The sequence below is a fragment of the Protopterus annectens genome, chromosome 2.part2 (assembly GCF_019279795.1).
Source record: "Protopterus annectens isolate FY-2018-M chromosome 2.part2, PAN1.0, whole genome shotgun sequence".
Taxonomy (NCBI): Eukaryota; Metazoa; Chordata; order Ceratodontiformes; family Protopteridae; genus Protopterus; species Protopterus annectens.
Genome location: NC_056730.1, coordinates 67,829,749 through 67,844,079, shown reverse-complemented (window position 1 = coordinate 67,844,079; position 14,331 = coordinate 67,829,749).

Genomic DNA, 14,331 nt, shown 5'->3' with positions numbered 1-14,331 from the left:
GACTATATTGCTGAGCCAACCTCACATGACAATTGAACGATGTACTACTTTGAATCCATCTACCTTGCTCCCAACTCCTTTGGATGACACACCCCATAACTGCCTGCAGGTAACTGAGCAAAAGACACTGCCTAGAAAAGACCTCATGGATGTTCCCTTGGATAATGCCGAGGTGACATATTACGTGGATGGCTCATGCAAAAGCAGTCCTACAGTACAGCACCTAACAGGTTATGCAGTAGTTTCTGATACTGAGATTGTAGAAGCGAAACCTCTACCACATAACTTATCCGCACAAGCAGCAGAGTTGATTGCCTTGACACGGGCATGTACCTTAGCAAAGGGTAAAAGCGTAAACATTTTTACAGACAGCCAGTATGCTTTTTCTACTGTACATGTTTTTGCACAACAGTGGAAGAATCGAGGAATGGTGACATCTACTGGCAAATTGATTAACCATGCACAGTTTATTTTAGATTTGTTAGATTCTATTCAGTTGCCTCAGAAAGTAGCTATTTGTAAATGCATAGCTCATACAAAACAACAAGATAGGATTTCAAAAGGCAATGCAAGAGCTGACACAGCTGCAAAGCAAGCAGCCTCAAAAGCATTTCTTTTGAACGAGGAATTACAACCTTCTGAGATTTTAGACTTAGAAATGTTGGAAACAATGCAGACACTTACTACACAGGCTGAGAAGCAGCTTTGTTGAGCCATGGGCAGAGCCATGTCTCAACAGGGAGGATGGTACAGTTAGTGAATCGGGTGTTCGCTATGTATGGGTTTTCAAACTACACTAAAAAATTTTGCCTGTCATGTCACACTTGTAATAAACATCATGCACAAGGGGCATTAAAGCCCAAGCAAGGGAGTTTCCCTACACCACCGTATCCGTTTCATATCATCTATATGGATTTCATAGAATTGAACAAATGTGAAAACAAAAAGTACTGCCTTGTCATTGTGGATATGTTCTCCAAATGGGTGGAGGCCTTTCCGACTAGTAAACCAGATGCAGCCACTGTTGCAAAAACCCTAGTTAAAGAGATTATTCCTAGATTTGGCATACCTGAAAGGATCTACAGTGACAATGGTACACATTTCGTTAACCAAACTATACAACAGCTAAGTCAGTATTTTGGGATTTCTTTAAAACATCACTGTGCACATCACCCTCAATCTGCAGGGTTGGTAGAAAGGCACAATGGAGTTTTAAAGAATAAGCTTAAGAAGCTTATAGCAGAAACACAGAAGAATTGGGTGTACTGTTTGCCCCTGGCACTGTTGAGCATGAGAACTGTTCCGAATGCAAAAGGATTGACACCTTTCGAAAAGATTTTCGGAAGAGCTTATTATATACCTCAGTGGAAACCTCTCATGCCTGCAGACCAGGAAGCAGATTGGATACTTGCAGACTACATGAGGAATATGCTAAATAACAAACATCTTTTACAGTTTCATTCTGTTTCAGATAAAGACCAAACTAACACCTCTGAAGTAGCAGTAGCCCCAGGCACTTGGGTCTGGTTGAAAACAATCAAAAAGAAGAATTGGACGACACCAAAGTGGGAAGGTCCGTATCAAGTACTGCTGAGCACGCCCACAGCAGTCAAGATTGCGGAACGTTCATCTTGGATTCATTTGACACACTGTAAACTAGTCAAAAACTTTGAACTTGATAAAAATCTTGCTAACACACAGCAGCAATAAAAAATGATGACAAGACCTAGAGACAATAGGAATACTGAACGATTTCAGCAGTATATTCAGCAGTGTTGCATAATCATCTTAGTAACTGCATTAGTGACAATGTTCTTTTTGCTGTGGCTTTTGCTGTGGCCATTCTTTTCTTCAGCCACACCAGCTAAACTGAATAAACGTGATTCAACATTCATAGACTGGCATCCGAACTTTAACACTTACCAAGCAATCAAATATGTGTATGCTGAGACTTTTAATATTTCAAATTGTTGGATTTGCACAGCTATACCAACAGCATACGGGGGATTATTGATGGCTGCTGTCCCCCTAGGGGTCAATGAGACCTGGGAAAACTTGATTTTTGAGACTACACCTGTGAAATCTAGAGACAAAATTGCATTATTTCTGCCTGTTACACAAACAGGAATCATATGCTTTTTTAAGAATGACACTATTCAAGTAGGTTGGAGTAGATATAATGTGACTATTTCTTATAAATGTTATATTAAACCTAAAAATGCTAAAAATACAGAAACAATTTGTGATGCAGATTATGACTCATACTTTGAGTCCTTACATAAAACTGTCAGTGATATACAACATAATCCTGTTCTTTTAATGCAACTGTCTATTATAGATAAGAAAATGTTTCATGCAGGGAAGGTGTATATCAATACTAAGGTAGAAAACTGTTATTTCATATGTGGGAAAAAGGCATACAAATGGTTGCCTGAGAATTGGTCCAGCAGTTGTTTTTTGGGTTACCTGGTCTCGGCCATACGACACACTACAGCTTTGTCTCATGGGAGAATTCAAAACGTCAGAGATGTCGCGAAGAAACCTGAAAATCCAATCAAGAAACCTGAGAATCCAGTGGGACAGATCGTAGCAGGCTGGAGGAACCATAACTCCGTGAAAGACAAAAGTAAACTAGCACACATGGACTTGAGTGACACTATCATATCCTGGGCTGGCATAGCCCCTGCATATGGTGCAGTTAAATCAATTTGGGAACTGAGAAAGCTATCCAAACTTTTCGAGGTCATGAGCAATGCAACTTTTTCTGCTCTTGAATTAATGACTGATGAACTGAATGCAATGAGAACTGTGGTGCTTCAAAACCGCATGGCTCTTGACTTCACCCTAGCGGCGAGAGGTGGTACGTGCGCTTTAATCAAAGACGAGTGCTGTTTGTTCATTCCCGACAATAAGCACAAAATTAATGACCATTTGGAAGTGATCCAACAAGTGTCAGACATGACCAGGCCAGGCCCAAACCCACTGACGGACTTTTTCCAGAATTTGTTTGGGGGGTGGGGTTCCATCCTAATGAACATCCTAATTGCCATTTGTGTGGGATTACTATTGTTAGGAGCATGCATTTGCTGTGGAATTCCCTGCATGAAAAAATTAATCAAAGATTTTATAGACATGTCAGTTTCTGAGACTTTGTATCAAAGTACTGAAATTGAAGAACTGTTGAAAAAGGAAACACTTTCATAAGTTTAAACTGAATGACTCTCTTAGCTGCAAATCCTCAAAGGAAAAGGTTAAGAGAAGAAAACAAACTGTTTATGCTTCTGAAATAGAATAAAAAGTATTAACGGGGGGAAATGTTAGAAAAATATGTATTAACATATGTGTGCAATGCTTATTCTAATAAGGGAAGATTAACACGTTTTTATTCTATATGCAGCATTAGTTTTATTTGAGACTGAAAATGTGCTTTTCTGAAATTGTGCTTTCTGACACTGCAAGATGCACTCTGACCTAGTTTGCTAGCACAGCAAAATACATGTTTATGCCTTGGAAATGTACTGGACAGCAGGTGATTTTCTGCTAGGTCAGGAAATTGAAGGGAGAATAATAATAATTTCTGTAGATCCATTCATTATAGACAATAAGCTCTGTTTGTGTTGATGAAAAAGTGCACAAGCTGCAAGATAGTTAGATATAAAGAACAATAAACTGCTTCAGAAATCTGTACTTGCATTGTGCTTAAATTAGCCATAGTACCTAGACTTGTAACATCACATAGTAAGAAAGTTATAATTGACCAGTGGTCATCAAGGCCATCCTGTTTACTGAAAAATCTTTTTTAAACTTTGAAGAGTCAGCTAGAAATATGAGAAATATCTGTAAAATAACAAAATTATGAACTGGTGATCCGCTACGTCAGTCATAGTGGGCAATGTCTTGAAAGAAAGGTATAATAACTGTGACACTTCCTGATTTAGTCAGACAAACTCTGTAACTGCATTTTTTGTCTCCTTGCACAAGAATAAAGATACCTGGACTGAACCTTATGCTTTTGGTCTTTTTAAAAAAGTATTTTTCTCTAACAACTTCCAGGCTAAGTTTTAGTATGCTTTTCATAGTGACACTCTTCTAGTATTTTCAGGGGCATCAATGGTCTACAAAACTTAATGCACGTTTATATAGTCACTATTTTTAAGTATTTATTTAATTGATTCATCATATTATATATGCATTTGTAATGCAGATTTATGTTTCAATTTATTCATTCAATTAAGATAGGAAATGTAGTTTTTTAACATTATTTATTATGTTTTTCATATTTATGAACTTTTTTTTAATAACATAGGGCTTTTTAAATGATTAATTGATTTGGAATACAATTTCAGCTATTGGGTATATAAGGGAAGTGATGAAAGAGCAGAGTTTTATATCTGATGAAGTTTGAGTGTTTCTCTGATGAAAACGGTTTATTGTGGCAGTTTGCAATGTTAATATATAAACATTTGTCAACTACATACCTTTTCCTGGTTCCTTCACTACGACTGTTTTTTGGAGTTTTGTGTTTGTTGTCCAGCCGTACTCCATTCTTTTTTGGTATGTGTATATACCTACATAGCTATATATATATATATATGCTTACATATATATTACTTGCTGTATATATTTCGACATGTAGATGTAGACATATATATCTATAGATGTAGGCATTTGCATGTATATATGTTCATATATATTTATATATATGTACATATTTATATATATATATATATATATATATATATATATATATATATATACATATATAGATATGTTGTATTTGTTTAGATATTAATATAGTTACACACACACATACATCTACATGTTGGAATACATGCTCTGCACTGTTGAATGACTGAGCTGTATGATATGTTTGTGAATACATCAGGGTTATGTGAATCTGACATGGCTTAGTGGAAAATCTGGTGTTTAGGGTCCTGGATTCAAGCCTTACAGAGGCTGTTTATTTTGTTGCTGGGCAGAACAAAGGCCATTGGATACAGAGTGATTAAGGCACTTTTGAGCAGTTGTAACCAGGTTTGCATGGGTTTGTGCGAAGGTAAGCACTGCTAACTTCTGGTTACAGTTTCTTATACTCAGTTAGCTTCTAAATTGCTTAACCAGTGTAGGCATTGCTTACTTCTGTGCAAACAGGCTTAAACCCAATTACTGCTGCTTAAAAGTGCTTACTCTCACATACCCCCACACTAATTTCTTTAAAAGAAAAGAAAAAGGGGTTGATAGGAAAGTGGTGAAAAAAGGGGCACAAAGAGGAAAAGACAGTAGGGAATCTAGCCATGGATGTGTAGGAAGGATGTAGGGAAGGTTCATAGCTGCCCATTTCTTCTACAACAACAGCTGTGCATATACACTGAATTTAGAGGTAGATTTGGGCACTCAACCCCCTGGGAGGGGGTGAGGACAACAATAATAAGTTGTGATGCCAATTAGACCAGATTACATGTGTCCAGTGGACACGTGTGCGAAATGGACAGCTCTGTATGGGGCAAGATTTTTTTGTGGGAACAGATTGCCCTTTTTTTTCAGGTGAGAGTGGGATGTTGGGGAGGGGTAGTAGGTATATTTGGGGAGGTGGGTTGGGTAGGTTAACAGACAAGACAAACAAGATGCATACAGGGGCTGTATATGACACATGTGGGGGTTAAACACCTTGATGGGGATGGGTGTTGGGAAATCGGAAGCCCACAAGCCCCCTAGTGGAAACAGTGGGACTGCGGTCCCCACCCATGGGCAGTCACCACTGCACCTTCATGGCCCTGATGGTGGCTGTTCTGGGGGTTGAGTCACAGAGCCAGACTGATTCTCTAGTTGTAACATGCGGCCCTCAGGCTGGCGTAGAAGATCACCAAGCTGTTGGTTGATCTCTCTACACACCGCAACCCGACCTGGCGACGGGTGACAGGTGTCTGTCTGTGCCTGCTCCCACGGGGGGGGGGGGTGAGCCCCACCCCCTGAGGTGGTTCCACCCAAAGGTGGTGCAGGACCAATGGACAGGGAGGTCCTGGGTTGGGCCCCAGACATGCTGGTGCCAGGTGCCATGGCCAGCTGAGGTGGGACAGGTGGGTTCGCTGGGACCGGCATTCCCAAGCATGCTATAGTGTTTAGATTTCATCATAAGTGGGTTAGTAATAGTCAACACATTCCAGGGTAGGTATAACAGCATCCATAGATATTCCCATTAACCCAGACACAAGATACAGAACAGTTTCATAGCAAACAGAACACATGCATATATGGGACCACAGTGGTAATAAGAACAGCATGCAGGTACATTGATGGCACCATGCCACCAATGTTGGAATAATTCAAAATAACACATGCATGGGAACCATTTAAAATATTTATCAAACAATTGGACATTATCAGAACATAGTTGTCATTACATACCATTTGGGGTGGGTATGTTGATTATTGTTGGAGATATGGTGGGGGGGAGAGAAAGATGTCAATTACCAAATAGTATATCTGTAGTCCGCATTACTTTCCTAGTCAGTGCTGTTATCTGTACCTTACAAGTCTTACTACACTACTCTATAGCCTTACTTTGGACAGTGAAATGGCTGTCGTCATCATTACACATGCACTGGTTTTACCTGCAGTATACACCTCTTACCTGGTATACCTGTGGAGGGAATGTTTGTTAACACCAACTAATTGTTTTTACACATACTCCCAGATTCTGGGTTGATGTAGTGCACATAGCTATCCAACTCTTTCTGCACAGACTCTGGCCATGTGTTGACCACATGCTGGTGTGACAAGACATATCTAGAATATTGCCCTCTTCCAACTTTAGTGACCTGACACACACATATACATGCTTTCCTACACAGGTATATAATGTAGCACAGTATGGGTGACAGTGATTAGTGATACTTTATTATTCAGAGAAACTGCAACACTTACAATTCCCTGCAATACCAGAGTGAACAGTACCAGTACATGTTATAATGGTCTTTATTTCTCAGCACAGTGTTCATATCCGATGTACCTGTGGGAGCAATGTTTGTTAGCACTACCTGACTGTTGCCACACAAACTTCCATATTACACATTAGTATTATGCACATACATCTCACTCTGTTAATGTACACACTCTGGTCACAGTTTGATAACATGGGAGTGTAGATAGGACATACTTGAACTATTACTCTCCTAACAGTTTCAGGGGTTGCTACAGTGACAGATTTGTTCTCAAAGATGTTTGGCAATCACTTGTATTCCCTGTTTGCTGGCTAAACATATGGGATCATCCCATGGACTTACCAGGGGGACAGGCAGCAGATATGGACCCATATACTGGACATTCTGGCCTTATCTATACAGTTGTGTGGTATGATTCTGTATACAGCCTACATCCACTCCCAAGATTCAGACCATGGCTGCGTCTGCTACAACTTAAACACTGTCCATCACAGTTGTGTCTGCTATATAGATATTGCTGTATATCTCCTGTCTGCTTTCTGTCTTATAAATCCCCTGTGCTTTTGCATTCTGACCTTGTATTACAACACTCTTATACAGATCTCCTAGACAGTAATATATTTTAGGACAGTCAAAATTATGCCATGACCTACCCCTCTCCACTACACAACTTGATTCCATAAAAACCATCAAAACCCCTAAAAACCCACTTTCTTGACAAACAAATCTGTCTTTGTAGCCATACCTATAGACCACCATAGAAGCAGTCCTAAGACCCTGCCATATACTTAGATTATATTCCTAACTTACATCTACCAAATTAACTATGTTCTTTCACTTCATGACATAACTAATCTGTATTTTCTTTCACTGTCTTATCTCTAACTATCAGTAGTTTACATTATTAAACTCCCCTCTAGCAACATGTTTAAATCAATAGATTGGTAGCTTTTGATATTATTCTTACATACAATACTGTCATAAAACACTGAATATGCAATTCCGCTAAAATACTATATATGTAATTCCAACACCCTACTTGACTGTAAAAAAAAATCTACTTAGTTTGCTTATATTACTAAATTGTAAAAGCATTTTTATCATTGTTCTATTATTGTTAATAGTTTGTCATTGTAATAATCTTGTATTGTAACTGAAGCTTTTCTCCCTGGGCCTCTACTGAAAATGGGTTTCTGACCCAGTGGAATTCCCCGGTCAACAAATGCCAATAAATAAATAAATGTCACATACCAGATTAAGGTCCTTTGAGCGAGTGACCCCATGTGCCATTTGAATTGCGAATGTGCAGCATTTCCATTAAAGCTGGGTCAGAGATTGCTCCATCCATATGTAAGGCACAGGTCACCTCTAAGCAGTCTGTATGACACAGAGTAAACTGACAATGATTTCAGTCTGTCCACATAAGACAGATCTTGAAGACCCTGAATTTTCTTTGTAAGGAACCTTTGTGGTCTCTCCAATTGCTGCAAGTATTTGGAACATACCAAAGGGAGCATTGTACTCTGTTATTGGCCCGATGAGGAAGAGTACAGGGGGGTTATAACCTCTTTTTTTCTGGAGGCAATGCCCTTACTTATGAGATGAGCAATGTAAAATGCCCTTCTTACCACTGTGGAGACATGGTGATCAAAGTTAAGGTTGCTGTCAATCTGTGTGCCCAGATATCTCCACTGACTACGTGGTTAGGATAGTGCTATTAATGTGGTAGTTTGCAGGAGCATCAACCTTGCCAAAGGGGATGATAATGCATTTATTTGCATTAAGTTTAAAACCATGACTTTGGCAACAGTCATTAGTCTGCGTACAACCTTCTTGCAGGATGTTGACATCACTAGGGGTTTTAATGATCGCTCCCAGTTCATAGTCATTAGCAAAGTTTGTCAGCCACAGTCCTTTAGCTTTAGCCTGTACTTTCAAGAAATAGATTCTGAACAGTAAGGGTCCCAGAACCGATCCCTGTGGAACGCCACTGGTTATAGGTCAGCTGGAGGATATGGAGTCCCCTATTTTGACCATATAGGTTCTATCAGTGAGCCAGTTTGCAACCTCCTTGAAAATATATGGGTTGATACCCAGCTAGGTGAGTTTATCAATGATGCCTGAGTGGGAGATTGTTTCAAAGGACTTGGATAAGTTTAGGTTGGTAGTATGCACAGATTTGCCCTTGTCTAGGGCTTTGGTGACTGTCTTGAAGAAGTTTGCCAAAGTTTAACAGGCATAATCTCCCCTTGCCAAAGCCAAACTGGGTGGGGTCGAGCATTTGGAGATTTCCTATATATTTGTTAATAAGGTCAGTGATGATTTGTTCCATGGCCTTGCAGATAAGGCTGGTTGGGCTAATGGATCTGTAGTTTCTGGGGTCCATGAATGCACCCCCTTTGTGAAAATGGATGATGGCAACTGTTTTCCATTCTACTGGGATGAAACCAGTGCTTTTTTTCACTGCTTTATCTGAGGAAGTTTTGTACTTATTAAAATGAAAGCACTAAAATCAAAAATTTCTTTCAACTTCTGATTGTTTCTCTGGAATTGTTTTTCCTGCTGGAACTGTTGTTTGGTGCCTCTGCAGTATGTATTTTCTCTCACTATTACTCCTGGATCCCAGAAACCTCATATCACAATGCTTCTGCTGATATTCCCAAAAACTGATGGTCAAAAGCTCACCTACAGCTGCATGTGAGGGCCTTTGTCCAACCCCACTTATGTTATACTACTTATAAGGTTGCAGCATTTCCGTAATTATTGGGTAAAATCTTCTTAATGTTTTGACATGGTGAGATGTACTACAGCATGAGCAAACATGTCACTCCCATGTGAAATGACAAAACAAAAATAATCCTCAACCAGAGGAATGAAGCTTGACCAAATGTGACACAAGCAGTTGTCTTATGACCAACTCCTCTCTCCTTCCACTAGAACTCCAAATAGCTTTTAAAGTCCTGCTACCATCATATAAGAAGTGCCTGAGTTATCTCTCTCCTCACCACTTGGACAATAATACCGCCATCATTTCTGTTATCATTGCTGGCAGCTCTCTTCCCATCACTGCCCTGTAGGACAGTTCCTCTGCCTCCCTGGCAGCTACCCGGTAGTGATCTCTGTGGAAAGCCCTCTTATCCCACCTTCTCCCATTCATAGATATGATCACCCTTAATACTTTATTCTTTTTAGTATCATCATCCAGTGACACCCTGTGGTATTGTGATAACCCCCCCCCATTTCCGCACTTGTCCCACCCCATCAAATCCCCCCTCAAATCTTTTTCCATCTTTGACCTACATAACTACTTATGAAAAGATACATAGAATGACAGTACCTCTTATTACTCATTCACTACTCTCACTCAATTTCACACTTCACTGCCTCCACTATCAATTTCTTCTTCCAGTTCTTTAAATTCCAATCCAATTGTTTCGCCATCACGTTCCCCTCCATTTACCAGAAATTTTTTTTTGTTTTTCTACTTCCGCCTCAGACATGCCATGTTAACTTTCTTCTAATTGTATATAGTATTATTTGCCATGGTTAACATTTCTGGAATATCTCTATTGGAAACTGTGACTGGTATATACATGTGGACATGATGCTTTCCATTGCAAGCATATCCTGAACAATAGTATCTACAGATTATATTTTATGTAGTACTATGCCTAGTTGTTAAGAGGCGAGCCAGCCCTCTTCCAAACAGTTTTATGAATAATACAGTTTAGGAAAAATGTACATTACTGTTACATTGTAATTAGTAAAGAGAATTAATTAACTAACTTATTCTCTTTTTAACTGCTTTATCCAGTTCAGGATCATGGGAAGATGGAGCTTAGCCTAGCACTCAGTGGCCATAAGACAGGGAAACTACTTCTGGACAGGATGGCAGTCTATCATGGGATACACATAAACATTCATACACAGCACACACTTATATAGGCCATTTGGAGGATTGCCAATTTCACCTACAGCATGCTTACCATGTGGGTGGAAACTGGAACCTACAAAAAAAAAAAAAACTGGGCAGATACAAGGCAGGCATGCAGACTGCAAGAAAGCACCTCAACTGAGAATCAAAATAGAGAACCATGCCCTGTGAACAACAATGCCAACACGTGTCATTGCCTTATCCTACATGACAATAAGTTAACGTAAGGCATTAAACTAATTAAATGTCATCACTGTCATTCCAGAGATAGTTCCTTGATGAATGCTAAGCTGTAAGGCATAATTATGCAGATTACAGTCCAATTTTGTTAGTGAACAATGTAACTTCTATGTCTTATACCATATAGCTTTGTTTCACACATGCTGCAACTTACGTAATTTCCCACCTCATCCCTTCAGCTTCCCTGCATACCTCACCCTTATCCTTCCTGCATCAGCTGTTCTTACTACATGAATCTCTTTTCCAACCTGACTAACCACCTCCATCAACCATTCCAGTGTCTATCTACTTTTCTACTTCTATGGATTCTGTTATCATCCACAGACTTCTGATAGCCCTATTCAACCTGCATCTCCACATGGGTGTAGTCCAGAAACTACTTCTCCCTGCAGCCTATACTTTCCATCTTATTCAGGCTTCCTCCCAATCAGTTAAAATCTATCTAGATGACTTTTTTTTCAGTCATAGAGAAAATTAATTCCTCACTACGCTCCATGTATGCATCAGTCATTCTACTGTATCCCTCGCCACTTGTGCTGTTCAATACCTGTTATAGAATTATACAGAATGAAAAGCTCATCTTTTTCGGGATCCATCACCATATTAAATTTTCCATTCTCTAATCTATTCACTTTCATTAGTTTATAAAAAGAAATACCATTCCACACAGTGAGCTCTTCCACAATGGATCCCACACCGGTGCTGTCACAACCTTCTGTCCTTTTGAAACACACTCCATCATCACCTACCTCCTGTAACTCCATGGCTCACTCTTCTGCCACCTTTTCATGCAGCAATACCATTATCACCTATTTCCTCTTATTTTTCTTCCCAGTTCTTGTCTCGTCTGCAATCTCATATCCACTCTGGCGTATCTCCTTCCAACCTTAATCTTTCCTACAGCCTTAACAGCCTTGCTCCTTCCATTTTTGATCTTGTCTTCTACTCTCTGCTGTTAAATAGGAATCCTTCATCCCTCTAAATTATATGTCATAAAAATGATCCACCCTCACTTATTGCACCTCACTTCTCCAACCCAAATCCTCTTTGCACCCACTTCCTAGTTCACCATGCAATGCCCCATCTTGTATAGCCTTTGGGAACTCCAGTTATGGTATCATCCAACATTTTAAAGAAGGTCTTTTAGGTAAACAATTGTTGGTGGCCTTGGGTAAAGTGGGTACAAGTCCATCACACTTATCATGTGGAGGTGGGGGGTTACTTTCTGTATCTCCTTGCTTAACACAACTTCTTCCAAGATAGCACTACCTTGGGAAGGAGTTATGAAAACTGAGTGGCATGGTATTTTGATCAATTGGAACCTTGTGGACCATACAGATCCCAACCATTTCAAGGACCCTTAGTCATAAAATACGTTGCCCACAGATCATCCTAAATACTCTTTGTCCACTTATTATTGGATAGCTGATGTAGCCATTCCTGTATCATTATCCAAGACCCTATTCACATTCTCTGTCTCCTGTTTACCCACTCTAACTACTTTATACAATTGCTTCTCCTCTCCTCAGATATTCCCTTCTTCATAGCTTACCTGATTAATTCCTTCCTTCAGCCTATACCACTTTCTCATATCTGACATCAGCAATCCCCTTCCTCCATGGCTGCAGCCCTACATCATATTTTCACTCCCCTGTTTTCACCTGTTTCTATCCATCTCTATCCAAGTAGCTTTATACCTATCCTATTTCACTAGTTTGGTATGTTTTTTTCTGCCTCCTTTCATTCTGCTATAACCATTGCTCTTTTTTATGGTCCTCAGAGCTACCTGCAGATCTCTTTTAAAGTCTCCCCACTCCATATCTCACATCATACCCTTAACTTTCTCTCTCTCTCCAGCTCTGTCTTCTCTGAAACGTTCTCTCTCTTGGCCTAATGTCCAGCTACCTCACATCTTACTCCTGACTCAAATATGCCCTAACAGTCTTATCCATTCTTTGTAAGCTTTTCCTTCTTTCCATCCCTTCCCTGTATTTATACTGCCTTCCTCCTTACTGTGATAACTTTTCCAGCAGCCACCTATAGTAAATCATACAGTACATACAGAAAATAATGTCCTACCTCTCATATTACAGTGCATTAATGTGAGCATTTTACTCAGAATGATTTGTTCTGCACGTCAGAATGCACACTGCTGTTTGTATTTATACATTAGATTTTCATATATCAATACAATTCTCTGTAAGGTCTACTCCACCTCTTTATCACAAGCTTAGCTTCTGTTAAATGCATTGCACATTACGTCTTTTCTCTTCCTTTGGATCTTGTAGAAGTATTCTCCTCTCTGATCTGAGACAGTTCGCAAATCAAACTAAAATCCATAAGCATAGAGGAGGTAACTAAAACAAAAGAATATAATGGCCACCTTAATAAAAGTCCTCATGCAGAATGTATGATCATATCTCTTTAGCATTAAGATTCTTAAGCCCTTCAACTTCCTTTGCTTCACATATCTTATTTAGACTTCCTTAATCCACCCCAGATCTGCCACTTGCTATTTTCTTTGTGTCTCCTCTTCCCTACATGCTGTCACTTTTAGGTACTTGCTGCATGGCCTTCCACTCTGAGCAAAGTTAACCTTTAATATCCTACTTCAGCTTCAGACTTTTAGACACTTATAATCATTATTAGTTCCAATTATATACAGTAATTAGTTTCATAGTTTCATAGTTTAGTACTAGGCTATCTGCCCTGGGGCATTTGTAAGCCTAGCCATAGTGATGTGGCTTTCGCCACCCCATAAAATGGTACAAAATGCACAGAATAGATTTAGAATACTGTGCCTCTGTCTAGTAGTGACACAGTGAAGGTCCCCTTATATAATAGAATTAGTTTACTGTGCCCCTGTCTAGTAGTGACACAGATGTGACCCCTGGAGTAAACTTACAATCTCTCATCCACTCATCAAGATTTCTCTTGAAGAGAGTCAGTGAGGGGATCTGCCTAACATGAACTGGGATCTTGTTCCAGAGCATGGGAAGCCTCTGGGTTATGAATCTATCCCTCCAGCATGTCCTACACATACTTGTGCCGAGGTTTAAGTCTTTAGCTCTCGTGGTTCTGATGGATTTGGATTTTTTGAGGTGGAGCATGTCCATCAGTTCCTGATTGGACATGGCCTCGTACGTCAGGCAGAGATCACCTCTGAGCAGGCAGTATGCTACTGAATAGAGCTGGAGTTTCTTTAGTCTGGCAGAA